Source organism: Ovis canadensis, chromosome 11, assembly GCF_042477335.2.
Source record: "Ovis canadensis isolate MfBH-ARS-UI-01 breed Bighorn chromosome 11, ARS-UI_OviCan_v2, whole genome shotgun sequence".
In the NCBI taxonomy this organism is placed as follows: domain Eukaryota; kingdom Metazoa; phylum Chordata; class Mammalia; order Artiodactyla; family Bovidae; genus Ovis; species Ovis canadensis.
The window spans coordinates 67,725,153-67,741,751 of record NC_091255.1 but is presented as its reverse complement, the minus strand read 5'-3'; positions in this window follow the sequence as shown (position 1 = coordinate 67,741,751).

The window sequence follows — 16,599 nt, the reverse complement described above, 5'->3', positions numbered from 1 at the left end:
TCCATTTTTTATTCTTTTGGATAATCTTGTCGAAGCGGCTGTGAATCTGGGAAAAGCATGCAGGTAAGTGTGCAGAATCGCTCTGATAATGGTGAGGGAATACTGTCTATTTTTTTCAGTCCTTCCAAATATTCTTGGAAGAAGGAGATTTTTGAAGTTTCACCAGGCTAATACCCTTAGTGGTGATAAATTCACGCTGGAGCAAAGAGTGTTGGCAATTAAAGAAACTCCCGCTGAGGAAGATTTCCATTATTTTGTCCATGATTTCCAGTGATTTAAAAGAATTCCTCCAAACTCCTATCGAGAAATGAAAAGTGAGTAGCGCATGGAGTGTTTAAGATGTAGGTTTTTTAAATGAAAATTAGGTGAGGGACAGAGTAAAGCTGAAGACAACATTGTGAAAATTTGAGGTATCAGGAAAGATTTCATTTTTTTTTTTCTAACTTTAAGGGATTTAAGAGAGATTGGACCCAGGCATTTTTCTTGTTCTCAGCCAGATTTATTTCCCTTTTGTATTTATGAGCGATATCAAATGTTTTAATGTTGTGGATTTGTCCTGAATCCATTAATAAAGTGGCTTCCTGTCTTAGCTTAGGTAAGCTATTCACCTAATTTAGGAAATAACTGATCCATGTTTGGAGACAAAGCTCTTTTGTTTAAAGGACCTTAAGATTAGAATGACAACCGAGGGACATTTGACCCAAGGCCCAGAAAGTCCTGACAGTGGATTTTCTCTGTTTAGCACACAGCTGCAGCTGAAAACATTAAACCAAAAGAGAAATGTCCAGTGGAGAACAGACTTGCGGGCCCAGTGGGGAAGGAGAGGGCGGGAGGGATTGGGAGAGCAGCGCTGAAAGGTGGCACATCGCACATCCCGAGTGAAAAACGGACGAGCGTGGGGAGCTGCTGTGCAACAGGGGGTGCGGTTCCCGGCTCTGCGATGACCTAGACTGGAGGGAGGGAGGTCCAGCAGGGAGGGGACATTCGGATCCCTGTGGCTGATTCATGCTGATGTATGGCAGAGACCAACACAGTATTGTAAAGCAATTATCCTTCAATTAAAAATAAATTTAAAAAAGGAATTAAGACCATCAATAAATAAAGAAGAGGAAGGTCCAGTGGAAACACACTTATGGACCCAGCAGAAGGAGCAGAGCTACCAGAATCTTTCCAACAGCTTTTGTTGATACTCGGCAGAGGAATAGATAGACTCCCGTTGGGTGTTTTGGTCAGTTTTATTAGGAAGTTGACTCAGGCCTGCACTCCTCGCAGAAGCCAGACAGAGGGTAGGAGACCTACTCACAAACCTTTAGGCAGTGTTGAAAGCTGAGTCACTTCAGACGTGTAGATCCTGTTGCAACCAACAGAATGTGCTTGCTTCTTATGGACAGATACAGGGGCTTCCCAGATGCAGAGAGAAAAACTGAGATGGGAACTGAATAGCAAAGTGGAGGCTGAATGCGATGGATGAATAGCTGTGTGCAGGACAGGGCAAACACCTCTTCCCGCCCCTCAGTTATCCACCCCAATTCCCTGCTCTCCCCCCCGCCGCCCCCCCCACCCACCCACCACCACCCAGCCTCACTCTCCTGTGCCAGGAGGAATCAACAGGACATGTCAGGACCACATTGCTGCTGTTGCTTAGTTGCTCGGTCCTGTCTGATTCTTTGTGACCCCATGGACTGTACCCGCCCGCCCCACCCACCAGGCTCCACTGCCCCTGAGATTTCCCAGACAAGAATACTAGAGTGGGTTGCCATTTTCTCCTCCAGGGGATCTTCCCAACCCAGGGATCCAACCGGTGTCTCCTGCATTCATAGGGGATTTTTTTTTTATCATTCGAGCCCGCAGAGAAACCCCTCAGGACCATAACCAAACTCAAAGGGCAAATTATATACACTTTTTGGAGAAGGGGGCACCCTAAACTCTAGAACAAGCATTTCCTTTGTACTGAGAATGATTAAAATGGTCTAAAAACTGACAGTGTTGAAAGATATATCGCCTATCTCTGCTGAATTTCAAGCTGATGTTAAAGATCGTGCGTGTGTTTTACAACATTGGTGTGATTCAACTAAGCAGCAAAAGTCCATCCAAATGAACAACATCACAGAATCTCAAAGCCCTCAAAACTACATGCAGACGTTTGTCACGCGCCTCCATAAAGTACATGAAGAAGAAACGTGAAAGTCTTAGTCGCTCAGTTGAGTTCAGATCTTTGCGACCCTGTGGTCTGTAGCCCGCCAAGTTCCTCTGTCCATGGGATTCTCCAGGCCAAGAATACTGGAGTGGGTTGCCATGCCCTCCTCCAAGGAATCTTCCTGACCCAGGGATCGAACCCTCATCTCCTGCATTGCAGGCAGATTCTTGACCATCTGAGCCATATAATTTCTATTTAATAACTCACCGGTTGGCAGAAAATATTTCAGTGATTTTTTTTTCTTCCAGGAACACAGAGAGCCAGGGTGGTTCAATGAAGACTGAAACTTAGGAGCTCTGACTCCATTCTGGCCAGCATGTATCATAGCATCACATATGGCCACGTGTCTCTCCTTGCCCCTGAACTTTGGCAGTAAATATTTGACTGATTTGACTGGTGAGGAGGACCTGAACAGTAAATATTTTACAAGGGGAAATGGGAACTCCGTGTTGCTCTGTCCTTCTCTCACATTAAACATATTCGTTTATATTAACTGGGAACCAGGTAATTCTCTGTTTGCCCCATCAATAATTAGTCATCGTTTTGAATCCTAAATCCTGCTTATATTGCAAATAGGACATACTTTTCTTTCTTCCTTCCTCCCTTTCTTTCTTTCTCCAGCTTGGGATAAATCTGCAAATCCACTCCTGGGACACTGGAAGCCTCAGAAAATGCACAGTGCCCGTGGATAATTCATCCTCTGATAACGAGGGCATCGACCGTCATCCTTTTCCTCTCCTCCTGCCATCTTTCTTTAAGTGACTTATCAAGTGAGAGCCTGGGCTGGGCGGCTGGCGTTGAGAGCGTTTGCGGACCCTTCCCTCGTGGCCTCTGGGGGCCGACAGCTGGCTTTCATTATGCGTCAGACTGCGACGCACACCAAAAAGAAAGTGGTCGAGATGAATAAGAAGGGAGCTCGGGTGAGGCTGCGGTTTGTTCCTGGGGGTGTCAAGGTGAAGAATCCATCCTGCTCTTCAGACCACTGTAAACTTAATCCATTTCATCATACACACGAGTGAAATTCAGCAGTGTTTTCTTAAGAATCTGTGTCGCTTTTATTTACTGTGGGAGAGGCCCCGGGTCTTTCTTCTTGCTTTCCTAGAACACTAATGCACTTTATATGTCCTTTAATCTCAGTTCCAGTTCTGTCAATATTTGAGCTTATCTTAAAACGAAGAACTCCAAAGGAGGTCAAAGAAAGTCAATTCTCACTCCGGAAGGCAAATACCAATTATTTCATTAAACGTCCAGATCACAAAGCGCCCCGTGGACCAGACTTTGATCCAAACAAGAGGGTGCAGGCTGCCCCAAATCCTTCCTTTTGTGATGAACGCTTAAAAACTCCCAAGTTCTCTAATATGGGGCTCATGAAATTCAGTGACAAGAAACGGTACCATCTCTGTGCGTGTTTCTGGAGTGTCTACTCCTGATGGAGAGAGATGGGAAGCCGGGGCCTTGCACTGAGCCCAGGTTGGTCTGCTCTGTATCCCTGATAAACACCCCTGGGAAGAGTCGTGCACCATCTCCCATCTCCCACGAGCCACGCAATCCGCATCCCCCGCGATCCTTCGCACCGTGATGCAGACAGACGTGCAGGCTCAGGGGCAGTTCACGGCTAGGAGCTCTGCCAGACTCATCAGCCTTGTCCGTGCATCTGAACAGCTATATAGTTTCCCACAAGCTTCTGTTAGGGGAACCACACTGCCAGAAACTGCCCACCCGGGCCAGACACCACCGTAACCAGGTGCACGAGTTATTTCACGACAGGAGGTCCTCTAAAGGAACATGGGACTGATAAGCCACCACCAACCAGAAAAGCTCCAGAAGGGTCAAAAGGGGACTCCGCGTATCCTACCACCTCCCAGAGTCCTTCTCGATGGCATCCATCTCGGCGGCGCAAGGCGTGCACCCCCAGGAAGGACTTTCAGTCATAACGATTGGGCAAAGACAACCCGGAATCTACACCCATCACCACAAACCCTGAGACCGCGAGCCACGTGGGGAGCCTCCTCCTGGGCTCCCTCGCCCTCCTGTTTCCTTCTGGGAGCCCCTTCCCAGTAAAGGCTCTTCTTTGTCAGTGCGTGTGTCTCCTCGGACAATCCGTTTCCAAATGCTGGACAAGGGCCCTTTGTGCAGCACTTCCAATTTCATAAACTCTGGAGATACTGTTCCCTTAATGACGGCGAACTCAGCCTCAACCAAAGCCTGGATAAAGACATCCTTTTGATTCACCTACTGTAGCTCTTCAGACAATAGGCGGGTGGCCAGGTGTGGCAAGTGGGTGTTCGCTGTGAAGGGGACTTCCACACTCTATGGGACAAGAAAATACACATCTATACAGATAAGCCCAGTGGCGCTGGTGGTAAAGAACCCTTGTGCCAGTGCAGGAGACATAAGAGACACAGGTTCAATCCCTGGGTCGGGAAGATCCCCCGAAGGAGGGCGTGGCATCCCACTCCAGTATTCCTGCCTGGAGAATCCCATGGACAGAGGAGCCTGGCGGGCTGCAGTTACAGAATAGCATAGAGCGCACATGACTGAAGTGACTTAGCACGTGGCACAGGGGGCAGGAAAATACACACCTGCACAGACAAGCATTTACACAAACACATCCTGCTAAAAGTGGAGGCGCCCAGAGGTTTCTCACAGGCCCCCGTCTTCTAGTTCTTGCCAGGAGGGTGAAGAGACGCAAACATTCTTTCAGCCTAATAACCCAGGGGGCTGCTCCAATGGCTTCTGTGAACGTGCAGTTAGCCTGCAGATTCTACACTCTCGGGGCAGATTCCACACACTGTCTCTCTTCTTTTCTCCTCCTTTGGACTTGGAGAGACTGGCTCCATCCTGCTGGGAAGCAATTAGCGCTGAAGATGTGACAAGCACAGGAGTGGCAGGGGCCACAGGGTGGGGAGCAAAAAGGGAAAAAAAAAAAAAAAGGAGGAAAGGGCCGCAGGGGAACTTAATCTAGGAGTCTGGAGGGGGGCAGCTTCCTCTGGGTGATGCTAATAGAACAGCTCTAAGGGGATGCCAAAGGTCAAGTACTGAGAAGCTGGATTTGCATAGAAACCCAAGCAGTCGAATCTAGAGGCAGGAGAGCGAGTGAACTGCCCCGCAGATGTTTCTGCAATGAGGCAACATCCTGTAACCCACTGTGCAAAGCCACTGGCCATTAGGCACCCGTGGCTGGTGAGCACAGTCAATGTGACTGCGATTCTGAGAGGAAACTGGATTTTTCATTTAACTCATTTCGTGTAACTTGAGTAGCCATATATGTGGCCTGTGACCACCGAACTGGACAGTGCAAAATAGGATAATCACTCAGGGGCCCCACCTCTTTTGAGAAAATTCTAGCAAGTTGATGCCAAGACATGAATCCCAAGGGGTTCCCTGGTGTCTTAGATGCTAAAGGATTATTATCAGAACTCCCCCAGCAGAGGGCATGGTGAGCAAAGGGTATGGAAGCAGATGCAGCTGACCCTCCATTTTTCTTCTGTGACCTTGGGCGACACACTGAATCAGTATCATCCTTTGTTTCCGAATTTGCCTAGAAGGTATTAACACACTCCTTTCCTCTGAGCGTCCTGATGATTAAATTAAGCAAGTTTACCAAACATTATAATAGTGATTCTCCCCCTTTGGCTATTTCCGGTGTTTTCTTGCTGTTGTTTAGTCTCTAAGTCTTGCCCAACTCTTTTGGGACCCCATGGACTGTAGCCCACCAGGCTCCTCTTGGCAGTGGATTTCCCAGCAAGAATACTGAAGTGGGTTGTCGTTTCTTTCCCCGGGGGATCTTCCCGACCCAGGGATTGAACGTGCATCTCTTGCATCAAAGGTGGATTCTTTGCTGCTGAGTCACTGCGGAAGCCCCACTTCTGGTGTTTAATCACATAGCCAATTTATCCCAGGGTCAGTAGAGACTCAGTATAATACAAATAAAGAGAATTATCACAGTAGAACAGCAACAACAGTAAGATCAGCTAGCAATTCATTTTATAGTGTCTGTACCAGCTAATTAGCTTTGCTATAACAAAGAACCCAAGATGTAATGGCTTAAAGGAGAAAGGTGTTTATTTCTGTCCCGTATTGCTGCCCCGAGTTGAGCGATCCAGGGTGATGAGGTCATTCAGCTGCAGGACACCCATGTCTCCCCTGTCGGGCTCCCCCAGGACCACCTAGGGCAGAGAAACTGCAGCTCTAGCCCAGCCTGCTGCCTGAGTCTGCGTACAGAAGCTCACAGGGACGCAACCACACCCCAGTGTATACATGTTATCTAGGGCTGCTTTGAGGCTGCAAGCACAGAGATGGGAACTGCAGAGACTTCAGGGCCACGAAGTGTGAAATATTTGCTATCTGATCCTTTAGAGATGATGCTGGCAAGCCCTGCCCTAGAGTGCTCTGGTCACGGGCACCCTCAAGGCTGGGGCACAGGTTCTCCCTTGTGCCAGGATGGGTACAGGTCAGTGGTCTTTCAGGAGAAAGTGAAAGTGAAGTCGCTCAGTCGTGTCTGACTCTTTGTGACCCCGTGGACTGTAGCCCACCAGGCTCCTCCGCCCATGGGATTCTCCAGGCAAGAATACTGGAGTGGGTTGCCATTTCCTTCTCCAGGGGATCTTCCCGACCCAGGGATTGAACCCAGGTCTCCTGCATTGCAGGCAGACGCTTTAACCTCTGAGCCACCAGGGAAACCCAACTCCTTTTAGGAGAGGTCAGCCACAACTCCACCTGCTTGAAAACAGCATTGGTGAACATTGGGTCACATGACAACCTCCAACCACTAGGAGACTAAAAACAAAAAAAGGAAAAAAACATAAACTCCAGGTGAGTCTGCGTGGCCCACCTAAGTTCATTATTATTAGCTGACCACTTGTAACTACAAAGTGTTACCTGGCAACGAGATCATGTGATCAAGGAAAAAACAGGGAAGAGCTAGCCCTGGAGAAGAACCAGGATGGAAAGCAAGATAGTCAAAAAGAATATTTCTTATGATTCAGTTCAGTCCAGTTCAGTTCAGTCACTCAATCGTGTCTGACTCTTTGCGACCCCATGGACCACAGCACGCCAGGCCTCCCTGTCCATCACCAACTCCCAGACTTTACCCAAACTCATATCCATCAAGTCGGTGATGCCATCCAACCGCCTCATCCTCTGTTGTCCCCTTCTCCTCCCACCATCAGTCTTTCCCAGCATCAGGATCTTTTCCAGTGAGTCAGCTCTTCACATCAGGTGGCCAAAGTATTGGAGCTTCAGCTTCAACGTGAATCCTTCCAATGAATATTCAGGACTGATTTGATTTAGGATGGAATTGTTGGATCTCCTTGCAGTCCAAGGGACTCTCAAGAGTCTTCTCCAACACCACAGTTCAAAAGCACCAATGCTATAATAGAAGACTGGGTTTCTTAACTAATAAATGTTTATCAGATTTCTGCTGTATGCCCTGCTTTGGAAAAACAGTGGTGAAAAAGCCAGGTGGTCTCTATGAGTTTTGAAATACAGCAACCTAATTAACATCTGAGAAGACAGCGTGTAATGTCCAAGTTCTAAGACTTACTTTATACAGAGAAGAGCACCTACAGTTCTGGAGCAATACGTTTCCTCCTGAGTGAGAAATCAACTTTATATTTACACAAACTTACATTTGCTACATCGGTTTCTTTTCTCTTAAGTCTGAACTGGCACATTTATTCTTTTAAAGGCAAGAAATAAATTTCCAAACACAGAGTCTACATGTGATAGTTCTTTCCCATAAAGAACTTATAATCTAATTAATGTTTTAGAAACAGTATATCCTGTCTACTGTTTCAGAGAAGCATGCCACTAAATTTATAATTTTGTAAGGATTTGGTCCCAACTGCCTAAGTCACTTCAGTTGTGTTCAGCTCTTTGAGACCTTATGAACTACAGTCTGCCAGGCTTCTCTGTCCGTTGGATTTTCCAGACAAAAATAGATTGACTAGTTTGTGACTGTGTGTGTGTGTCATGTCCGACACTTTGTGACCCAGTGAACTGTAGCCTGCCAGGCTCCTCTGTCCAAGGGATTCTCCAGGCAAGAATGCTGGAGTGGGTTGCCGTTCCTTTCTCCAGGGGACCTTCCCGACCCAGGGATCAAACCCACATCTCTTGCATCTCCTGCATTGGCAGCTGGGTTCTTTACCAGTTGAGCCACCAGGGAAGCCCAGTCTGTGACTACTATTACTATCATTACAGTAGAAACAGAATCTAAAACAACAATCTAATTGACACAAAGCAAGTGTTTTCATTTACAAGTGAATTTCTTAAAAAGTGTTCCGTTTGATCCTCATGGGAACCCCATGATCTGTATACGATTCAATAGATTAGGGAGATGGAAAATAAAGATGGGAAACAAAAATCTGCTCTCTCAGTTCTGCTCCTGATGTGCATCTCATCTGTCTGAACAAACGAAACTGACGAGGATTGAAGACTAAGAGGGGAATTGTTTATAAACTGGGATCTGGCTACAGCGGAATTTGTTACAGTTTGTCTCCTCTGCCTCCTGCATTGCAGGCAGACTCTTTACCTGCCGGTGCTGCCCCATCAGCAAAGCAGAGTCAAATTGGAGTGCTAACATGCAAGAGGTTTCTGGAGTCCTGCGATAAAGCAAAAAGGATATGGCATGGATCTTGGCACTTGGAATGGAAAAAAGAAAGATTTGTGAACATCATTCCATTTATTTACAGACAAATATTTATTAGACATGTATGATACGCTAAGCCCTGTAGCAGCAGGGAGACAATGATGAGCAGAAGCAAAGCTTTTCTACTCATGAAGTTTATCCTCAAGACAAACATTTCAGAAGAGACAAAGAGAGCCTGTGGTGACGCACTGGATGAGAACAATAACACAGAGTGGCCAGTTTTGAATTGCTCTAATGTGTCTAATACCGAATATTAGAAAGTGTGCTTGACTCTAAAAAGGGGAATTGAGAAACATGATGATTGTGTTAAGAAATACGGTCCTTTCAATTCTGTCCAGAGTGGGTTTCAGCTGGTATAAGGAGATGTTGGACTTCGGATAATCTGAAAAAGCAGGAAAGTGAGGAACGTGCACGTCGGGTCCAGGCCTGGGGAGGCAGATGCTCTGAAGACGAGCTGAAGCCACGCAAGTGGGTGGACAGATCTAGAAAGTGAGGCTGTGGAAAGGAGACTGACTATAACATTGTTAGCTTTCACACTCGCAGAGAAGAAGCGAGGAGAAGAAGGGAAGAAGAAGGAAAGGGAAAAGAAGGGGGAAAGGACCGAAAGGGCAGTGATCCTAGGCAAAGACCGAAACAAGGATGATGGCGGAACGAGAGCACAGAGGGCAAGAGGAAGCCTCATGGCTGGGAACCGAGAAGGAAGAACTTCAGGGGCGAAGCTGAAGTCACAGGGACGCCCCCAAGCACAAGGGCAGGGAGAACCATTTGAGTAAGCCAAACATAGCATACCTGATTGCAGATCTGGGAGTGTGATGGGAGGTGGAACGGAGATTTCAGAGGGCATGATGGCCAACAGGGAGATAAAGTTCAGGGGCAGCAGACAGGCTGATGAAGACTCAGCGTTGCAAGGTGCTCGAAGACGTATTCGTGTAAAGTGAAGAGGCGATAGAAGACCTAAGTATTACTGGAAACTGGAAACAGACAAACGAATACATGTATAGGAACAGAAAATTACAGAAAGAGAGGATGAGCCTACAAATGGGGAAGAAATGGGTCCATTGGAGCTTTAACAATTACGAAAAACATGGCATTTCAAGCCATTTTATTCTAAACACAGATCACCTGAATCTGTTCAAACATAACGTTAATAGTTTTTACTTGCGTTTATTTGTTTTAGGTTCTGAGTAAGGAAATGGGTCAGTTCTCAGAGCACTAGGCATCGCAGTCACGTTACCAAGGCGACGTTTTCCAGTCCACGTGTAAACAAGCTTATCGGTGTCCTCCGCAGGTGACCATTTAACCCCCTCAATATTTTTTCCACCAGGTGGCAATGCCCCCTTACTATTGAAGAACTGAAAACTCAGCATGATGAGAACTGTGAATAATCAGGATTTCTGAAAGGATATTCTGACAACTGTCTTTGTTTAGAAAGTTGACATTTCCATCAGAGGTGCCTCCTGGAAAATCCATTACAGATTCCCAAACTGCTGATTACACACGACCTGAGCCGAATTCTAAGGGTGGGTGACAGAGTGCTTTAGGTCAAAAGAAGGTCACACCTAATGTCTAGAGCTAAAGTGAATTCATCCAGAAAGAAGGGAAAAAAAAATGTCATAATCTGGAATTTGAGGAGTACTGGGCAAAATGATAGAATTTCTGAGATAGTCTCAAGAAAGAAAGGATGGCTGAAATAAGAAAGCACACAGAATGAAGGAGGAAGGGAAAGATTACGGGTGGATTAATATCTCTATCTACGCGTGTGTGATCAGTCGCTTCCGTCACGTCCGACACTCTGAGACCCTGTGGACTGTAGCCCGCCAGGCTCCAGTCCATAGGATTCTCCAGGCAAGAACACTGGAGGGGTTTGCCATTCCCTACTCCAGGGGATCTTCCCAACCCAGGGATCGAACCACACCTCCTAAATCTCCTGCTTTGCAGGTGGATTCTTTACTTCAGAGCCACCAGGGAAGAAAATATCTCCGTCAGTCATCAATACATTACGTTTGATAAATGGATGGAAGGAGGGTAAACAGAGACGCTTATAAAATGCTCTTAGTACCCAGTCCTCCAGAAGTTGTTGAAAGCATGAAAGGAAACATTAAAAAAAAAAATCAAGTTTAGAGTACAGAGCATGACAAGGGTCAGCAAACCGTGGTGCCCAGCCCACGTCTGGCCTCTGGCTCGGTTTTGCAAACAAAGTTTCATCCAAACGCCACTCTTGCGCGTTTGCGAATCGTCTCTAGCTGCTTCCACACCTTATAACAGCAGACGGACGTCTTTCCGGCAGAGATGTTCTAACTGGCCAGCCCTGAAATTTGGCTCCCTGCAGTAAAGTCTGCTGATCCCAGAGCAGTGTTTAAAAGCAGGAGTTTTGGAACCAGGTAAATCTCAGTCCCAGTTCTAATCCTTAATAGCTGTTGGACTCTGAACAAATTTTAAGGATTAAAGCAAGTTCTGAAAATGCTTTGCTCTCTGCTGGTACATAGACATTATGTTCCCATCCCTGTCTTTCTCTCACTAAGTAAATGAGAAGTTGAGACAACTTCATCGACCCCCACCAGCCCCTAAACGCCAGAACCTAACTCCTTTGCCGCTAGAACGAGGAAGCAAATTATGTCCGCTTTATTCTCGTGCGGCTCTTTTCTCCAAGTGACCCCTCTCCGCGTCTTTCTTTTCTCAGCACACACTTATAATGGCATTGGGGTTGTTTCATCGCTCAGTCGTGTCTGACTCTTTGTGACCCCATGGACTGTAGCCCACCAGGCCCCTCCATCCATGGGATTCTCCAGGCAAGAGCACTGGAGTGGGCTGCCATTTCCTTCTCCAGGGGATCTTCCCGAGCCAGGGATGTAACCCGTGTCTCCTGTTTGGCAGGCAGATTCTTTACCACTGAGCCACCAGGGAAGCCCTCTGATGATGGTAAAAAGCAAATAAAACGTGTGTCATATCCCTGTGGGCATCCAGGTCTCCTCACAGCCCCCACCAAAGGCCTGGGTCCCTACTCTTCAAAAGGCAACGGTAAGGAAAGTGGAGAGGACGTCGGGCATGTGTTCGGAGGTGACCCCGAGTGCTCTGACACAGGATATCTCGAGTCCAAATCTGGCTTACAGAACCTGTAAAGGTGATTTGGATGGTTTTCATTCTAGTTGCTAACGAATCCAGGGCTCAGCGGGCCAGTTAAGTCCTTTGGCAAACGCCTATAGGAGAAATGTCTAAATGTAAACTGTGAATCACTGGAAATGGGAACTCTGTCAAAATAAGGGAATTAAGTTCATTAAAGGTGTGGTAGCTTAATTTTCTGTGCCAACCCATAATGATCAGGGTTGGCACTAAATGCTCAACTAGGGCAAACCCACCCACACTTGGCAGGAGAAATGACCCCAGCCAACCCAGCCGCCTGGCTTTCCCTTTGGGTTAAATGTGCTCAAATCAGTAAAAAGTGGGGTTGGAGTCTGCACCTTTTCTCTCTTCTGGATTGGAGCTGTGCCGTGCCAACACCAGGAGGACAAAACGCCAAGGAGACTCCGTGCATGGGGCAGTGTAGCTGACATCTTCAGGTGGGAAAAGCGGTCTCTAACCCAGGCAGCACATTCAAAAGCAGAGACATTACTTTGCCAACAAAGGTCCGTCTAGTCAAAGCTATGGTTTTTCCAGTAGTCACATACAGATGTGAGAGCTGGACCATAAAGAAGGCTGAAGGCCAAAGAACTGATGCTTTTGAACTGTGGTGTTGGAGAAGAATCTTGAGAGTCCCTTGGACTGCAAGGAGATCCAACCAGTCCATCCTAAAGGAGATCAGTCCTGGGTGTTCATTGGAAGGACTGATGCTGAGGCTGAAACTCCAATACTTTGGCCACCTGATGGGAAGAGCTGACTCACTGGAAAAGACCCTGATGCTGGGAGGGATTGGGGGCAGGAGAAGGGGACGGCAGAGGATGAGACGGCTGGATGGCATCACCGACTTGATGGACGTGAGTCTGAGTGAACTCCGGGAGTTGGTGATGGAAAGGGAGGCCTGGCGTGCTGCGGTTCATGGGGTCACAAAGAGGCGGACACGACTGAGCGGCTGAACTGAACTGAAGATTTCTAAAACAGATCCTGCTATTTTCTTGTTCTCCTTGACCTAGCATACTCATAAACCATAAATAAAATAAAAATCTTAACCTTATTTTCTCAGGGAACCTTTAAAGTCTTCAGTGAGAGAATCATTGAGTGTGGCTGAAAAGAATACAACAAAGAGCTATACTATTGAGCATGTGCAAGATCTTGTTCTAAGAACTTTCTCTAGGGGAGCCCGAGCTTCAGGAACCTCATGAGGTAATGCTTCCTGATGGTCTCTATAAACAGAAGAAGAAACTACGACAAGAAACAGTTAAATAAGGTGGTCCCAGTGCCCAGCTGCTTAATGCTGGACCCCACATCCCAGCCCAGGCAGTTTCACTCAGTGCCTTGAGGCAGAGCAACGTGCCATAGAAACACGTCAATACACACTTGAGAGTGATCTCATGACCTGGGATACTGGGCTTCCCCCACCGCCCACTTTTTTTCCTTAGTAGAAGAGTAAAATAACGCTCAGCGCAAAACCCCCAGAAAAGCTGGGAAAATCGCAGGGGTGTGCATGGACACCACCTAAACGACTAGTGATTTTACAACCCAGACATCTCTTAACATATTAGACTGATGTGTGTCATTTAGTACAATGTGATCATTGTATTGTCGCCTTTTTATTTGTCAACAGAATCCCAACCCAGCCTCATGGCTGTAAACGTTCTAAATTAGACGTGCAGTCTCTGGCTCACCGGTAAACGCAGCCTGCCATCTTTACTGTAAAGAAGGCTTCATGTGTCTGTTTAGTTGCTTAGTCATGTCGGACTCTTTGCAACTCCATGGACCATTGCCCACCAGCCTCCTCCGTCCATGGGATTTCCCAGGCAAGAATACCAGGGTGTCATTTCCTTCTCCAGAGGATCTTCCAGACCCGAGAACTGACGCTGCCTCTCTAGCCTCTCCTGCATTGGCAAATGAATTCTTTACCACTAGCGCCACCTGGGAAGACCACCTCCGTCTCTGTTTATGTATGGCCTATGGCTGCTCTCACGTACTATGTTGGCAGAGTTCATAACTGGAACAGAGGCTCTGACCCACAGATACCAAACATTTCCCATCTTGCCAACTCCTGATCCAGAGAAGGCAATGGCACCCTACTCCAATACTCTTGCCTGGAAAAAACTCATGGACAGAGGAGCCTGGTGGGCTGCAGTCCATGGGGTCACTAAGAGTCGGACACGACTGAGTGACTTCACTTTCACTTTTCACTTTCATGCATTGTAGAAGGAAGTGGCAACCCACTCCAGTGTTCTTGCCTGGAGGATCCCAGGGACGGGAGAGCCTGGTGGGCTGCCGTCTGTGGGGTCGCACAGAGTCGGACACGACTGAAGTGACTTAGCAGCAGCAGCAGCAGCAGCAACTCCTGATCGTCCTGTTTATTTCCAATAACTGTTCTAATATGGCTGTAAATAAAACCCTACAGTTGTATTTAAGTAAATAGGGGTGTGGCATACTTTTAAGGTCCTTCTAGTCAAAGGTATGGTGCTCCACTGGTCATGCATAGATGTGAGAGCTGGACCATAAAGAAAGCTGAGAGCCGAAGAACTGATACTTTTGAACTGTGGGTTGGAGAAGACTCTTGAGAGTCCTTTGGACTGCAAGGAGATCCAACCAGTCAATCCTAAAGGAAATCAGCCTTGAACATTCATTGGAAGGACTGATGCTGAAGCTCCAATACTTTGGTCACCTGATGTGAGGAACTGACTCATTGGAAAAGATCCTGATGCTGGCAAAGATTAAGGGCAGGAGAAGGGGACGACAGAGGATGAGATGGTTGGATGGCATCAGTGACTCAATGGACATCAGTTTGAACAAGCTCCAGGAGTTGGTGATGGACAGGGAATCCTGGCATCCTGTAGTCCATGGGGTTGCAAAGAGTTGGACATGGCTGCCCAACTGAACTGAACTGATACTTTTAATCTCTTCATGGAATAACAAAACATCCCGATGTTTGAGAAAAAAAAATTGGGCTAATATTTCCTATAATTTAATTAAAAATGCATTCATTAAAGCAGTTCACTTATCATGGGCTTCTTGAACAAAATAATGTATAGGATAAACATGTGATTTATCATCTGAATTATAAACCGTATAGGACAACAGTAATTATACCTAGGCCATCCATAGTAAACTGAATTCCATGTTCACCTCCTAATGTTTGACAATCCAATCATTATTGAATGTTTGTTAACGTGAAAGTGTTAGTCCCTCAGTCATGTCCAACTTTTTGCCACCCCAGGGACTGTAGCCCACCAAGCTCCTCTGTCTATGGGATTTTCCAGGCAAGAATACTGCAGCAGGTTGCCATTTCCTTCTCCAGGGGATCTTCCCAATCCAGGGATCCAACCTAGTCTCCTGGACTGCAGGCAGATTCTTTAGTCTGAACCCCCAGGGAAGCCCAATCATTATTTTCTCACGTCAAACGAGTCTCTCACTTCACGGTGTTCTAGCAACTGCCTTCTGATCTCTTTTTTCTCTACTGGCTTTTCTTCTCTCTCTGAATATCCCTCCAGAAGGAAGGAGCCCTCACCCTGGGTAACTGGGCACCCAGCCTCCCTCTGCCCTTTCTTCCAACAGTCTCCCTATGTCTCAAATAGAGAAATCCCATGTGTTTTTACAGCTAATCCCTAAGATCTTCGTGCCTCCTGATTCCTGACAACGTTCTCTGCACAGTTTGCTCACTGGTGGGTACATGAGTTTTATGTGGTGCTAGAGCCGTTAAAGCGAACATTGCAAGGGAGAAGGAGGCCGTGGAAAGTTAAAGAAACAAGGAGTTTCTTTCCAAAAAACGTTCCATGGCGGCTCCAGAAGGGCCCCTGGTCGGAAATGCTGAATCTTGTGTATGAAGCCTTCAATGGCAAAGAAAAACAGGCCACCCTTATTAGACATTTGCTACAGCGAGAGATGTAACATCATAGCTAAATTCAGTCGGCGACAGGTCGAGCAACAAAAACCAGGAGCCAAGGCAGTCTAGTCGGCTCTGAAATCTGATTCAGGCACCAGATTATGAATAGATTTAACTAGTTCGCCAAATGAAAATGTAGATTTTGGCACCGTCTGAATTTTTTTTTGTGGGGGAGGGGGTATTCTATATGTGGAGTCCCAGTACATGCTGAAGGGATATGAAAAAGAGCTTTTTATATTCTATAACTACTCAGTGTATGTTAATGGAGGCGGGGGGAACCAATTAACCCAATAAATGCCAAGAAGAAAAAGTCAGCCTCTTTTCTCTACCTAGAGCATCCAGCTTCTTCTATTCACCTTAGATTTTTCATTCTTCGAAATGACACAGCACCAACCAGGAAGAGCCAAGTAGTCAGTCACCCAGGTAAACTTATGATTCAATTGCTCACATCTGGCCCAGTCCCTTTCTGGAGGAACTGTGATATGGCAAGGGGCTGAAATCCCACAGCAGGTAAGTAGCACATTGTCAGTGAAGGATATGGAAATCAAATTGTAATTGTCCTGAGATTTCTCAGATTCCCCTTCCTTTCCTGGCAAGGCTGGCGGTGTGTGCCCCGGACACAATGAACCTCAATTTCCTTCTGTTTCTTTAGCATCGGCCCTCGGAGCACTATTATTCTAAGCTTTGTGATGAGAGACAAAGATTAAAACAAATGAAAATAAACGACTGGGCGTGGGGATC